Source organism: Callithrix jacchus, chromosome 13 (genome assembly GCF_049354715.1).
Source record: "Callithrix jacchus isolate 240 chromosome 13, calJac240_pri, whole genome shotgun sequence".
Lineage (NCBI taxonomy): Eukaryota > Metazoa > Chordata > Mammalia > Primates > Cebidae > Callithrix > Callithrix jacchus.
The window spans coordinates 90,692,287-90,696,359 of NC_133514.1; positions in this window are offsets into that span (position 1 = coordinate 90,692,287).

Genomic DNA, 4,073 nt, shown 5'->3' on the forward strand with positions numbered 1-4,073 from the left:
CTGGACCTGAACTAGTTTTCAGGCTCAGAACCTCCTGACTAAAGGAGAGGCTAGGTTCCTATGTGAAAGGACCCTATAACATTGTGAGAAAACTATTATATATTCCTTTCTCCAGTGATTTACACATATAGCCGTGTGTTGGAGAAAGAGAAAAACCTGGACCTTTCAAGGAGTCTGAGTTGACATTTATACTCAGGGATACAAAGTGCCACCATGGTCACCTTGCTCAAGAAAGGATTTGGACCGGGATATAAATGGGGTCTTGGCCATAGACACACCTAGTAGACACTTTCCAGGTTTCTGAATGTATCATTGAAATGGACACACCTGGCAGTTGTCAGATTTCCCTGCACCAGTTTCTTGGTCCTTGGAGTAAGAGCTATGGTAGTAGAGAAGGCCACGTCAAAGTTCCTGAAACTGCCTACTGCAGTTTACTACCCTTTCCCCAGGGTAATAAATATGAATTGTACTACTGTGCAGAAGGAATGGTGGTGGGTGCTGTGCTCGAAGACTTAAAGAATGCAGAGGTTATAGTGTCCTGTCATATCTCCATTGAACCCCCTAGTCTGGCCCTACAAAAGCCAGATGGATCCAGGCAGATGACAGTGGACTATCACAAATCTCAACAAATAGGAGTTCCAATTACAATTTCTGGCTGGAGGTAGTGTCTTTGCTAGAGCAGATTAACCTGGACTCTGGCACATGACATGCAGCCACTGAGCTGGCAGATTTTTCCTTTCCCATTTCCATCAGAAGGAAAATCAAAAGTGGTTCACATTCACACGAAATGAAGAACAGTATACATCCATAGCCTTCCCTAGGCTGTATTACCTCTCCTCCCCTCTGTTATAACATCATCTGAAAGAATATGGACCCACTGGGCATCACACAGAGCATCACATTAAACTGGATGAGCAAAGAACGGAAGTATGTTGGAGACCTTAGTAAGATACAAGCACCATCTTACAAAGATTTGGGAGCCCACCACATCAGTAAAACATTTCAGGTACCAAAAGCAGCATATTGTTCTCTTGGGATGACAAATTTTACCCTTTTACTATCTGACAAGGAAGCCTGCAAGATTTGAGGGGGGCCCAGGCTCTGCAGCACATCCAGGTTGCACAGCAGCCAGGAGACCCTATGGCACTGGGTATCTGCGGTGGGAAAAGATTGCATGAGGTTTAAAGCACACCCTGAAGGGAGAATCAGCACAGATCCCCAGTGGTTTGAGCAAGGCCATGCCATTTTCAGCCAAATCACACATTATTGGAAAGCAGCTCCTGGCAGGATACTGGACTCTGGTAGTGACATGGTATCTAACCGTGGGACATCAAGTGACAAAATGGCTTGGCCTGTGCATCACGAGCTGGGTCTGTCAGACACAGAGCCACAGCATCACAAGCTAGGAATTGGTACAAAGTGAGATGGCAGTGATAAACTGGGATTCAGCTAAGTGGGACTAGAGGGCACAAGTAAACCTGCAAGTAGACCCCCAGGTACCTCTGTGGCACTGGTGCCTCTTCCTCACACCAGTGGTCTCAGCAAATTCCTTGCATCCAGCTAATGGAAGAGAGGGGGGAAAAGGCAAACAGTTCAGGAGACCCATCGCCCCACAGGAGGCTTGGGAAATCCTCTCAATGGACAGAGCATGAAGAGTGCATTTGGTGAGCCATTTATTATGGAAAAGAGAGAACATAAGGGGAAAATTATGCACCATGGGCAGTGATGAAGAGCCTGTTAGAATCCTGAAAATATATGAGGGATAAGGATGTCTAGGGAGAGGAAGTAGATAGATTTATGAGAGGGAGTACAAGATCCGAAGGCTTTGTATGGGCTTGTGAATGCCCGTTAGAGAGCATGCCCCATGGAAGAGGCCTTAAAGAGCAAAATACCTAGAATTATACTGCCAGTTAACAGCCAGTCTCTGTCATCACATATACCAATACTCACCTCAGTGCATAATGGGCTCATGAATGGAGTAGCCATGGTGGCAGAGATTAAAGCTACAGCCCAGCAGCATGGGCTCCCACTCAGGAAGGCAGATCTAACTACTACTACTTGAATGTTCTAAAGTCCAAAGCTATGTTTCTGATACTGCATCATCTCGAGACCAACCAGCTACTTGGTGGCAAGTTATTCTGTTGGACCTCTTCAACCCTTGAGGGGGAAGCAATCACCTTTACAGGAATTGACACAATTCCTGCCCACAGGGCCTTGGCCAGTACCACTACTTAAGGCCTGATCCACAAAGCTAAGATATTACACCACCTCTGACAAAAGCCCACTTTACAATAGAGAAAGTGCAGTGGTGGGCATGTGCCCAGGGGATTGATCCAGCAATACTATCAGATGCTGCATCACCCAAAGTCACTGGTCTGATAAAGTGATGGAATGGCCTCTTAGAGATGAAGCTGAGGATATGAGGTTCCATGATGTAATGGTGAACAGTCTGGACTCTGAATGCAGAGATGAAGCTAAGGTACCAGCTTGGAGATGATTTTCTATAAGAATGGAATACCATTCCTAGTATACATGTATATATCCTATATCAATAAACATTATATGGTTCTGTGTTCTATAGGTAGAACGCATGATCCAGGAATTAAGAGGTAGAAGCAGGAGTGGCACTGCTTACTATCAATTCTAGTGACCCACTTGGGGAATTTGTGCTTCTTGACCCCATAACTCTAGGCTCTGTGGCCCAGTGCTGCTGGTTTCTAGAGGAGGATAGTTTCACCAGAGAAAACTGCAAGTGTTCTATTGAATTGTAAGCTATGGCTGCCACCTGGAAAGTACCAAGGGACCATCAAGGAAGGAAGGGAGTTGTGATCCTGGAATAGATAATTGACCCTAACCATCAAGAGAAGGCTGGGCTACTGTTACACGGTGGAGACAGGGAAGAATGCATATGGCACCCAGATGATCTGCTGGAGCAGCTGCTAATCATCCTTGGCCCAACTTTGGCAGCAAGTGGACAAGTGTAGTGGCCATGACCTGAGAAGGACATGATGACCAAAGGACTCAGATAAGACACCTCAGGGGTGAAGGTCTGGGTCACCCCACCAGATAAGCCTCCTAGATCAGCAGAGGTGCTAGACAAGGCTGAGGAGAAACTAGAATAGATAACAGAATAGGGAGATGATGAATATCAATTGTACATGTGAGATCAGTTTCAGTTTGTTCTACTTTGTCCCATAAAGTTTCTCTTAAGTTTCCCCAGGAAACAAGACCAGATGGGATGCATTTGCTGTAAGAAGCAAGTACACAAATTAGCAAAAGGAGTGAACCATAATGGATGTTGGGTGCTCCACCCGGATCTCCTTTTCAGAACCTTCCTGCCCATACCCCAGCTGCTGGGTAAGTCAGCTGCTGAGGGCTAACGTCTGTGTTTCTTCCTGGGCACCAGCTACCTACAGGAAAACACATTGCCCAAAGTTATACCCCCTCCCAGGGACAGCCTGTGTTGCAAATGTCCAGCCCTCATGACTTAATTTGTACCAAGTTAAAGCGTCATTCCAGCTCCACACCTGCCTATGGCATTGGTTAAGAGCTCAGTTGCAACTACCCAGCAGGTCCACTTTCATCCCAATCCTGCCTTCCTCTCTTCCTTATAGAGGAATCTCCTAAGAGCACTCCCCAGGAAAACTCTTTCTCAGAACCTGTTCTCAGAGAACCAATCTAGGACAGTATTGGAAATACTTAGATTTATTTACATCTTCCATCACCAGAGATCTTAAACTGTCTTAGGTTCTGAGCAGTAAACAGAGGGGACTCTCAGTGGAGATTTTGAGGGGAATTTAATGAAGAGACTATTTACACTAATATGAGCAGTGTTAAAGCAGTCACCAAGGAATGCCAAGGCTAACAAAAGACTTGCAACATCGAGGAACCATTACCACCACTTTTAGGTCTGCAGGGACAAGAAGTAGAAATGGTTTAATAAGAGCCTACAGAGGTGTGGAGGCTGTTTCCTATGGGGCTGCAGCCACTGCTGAAATATGACCCTGAGGCACAGAGAGAGCAAGGGAGGAAATAACCCAACCTCTCTCTCCTCTCACCCTTGATCTCCTGAA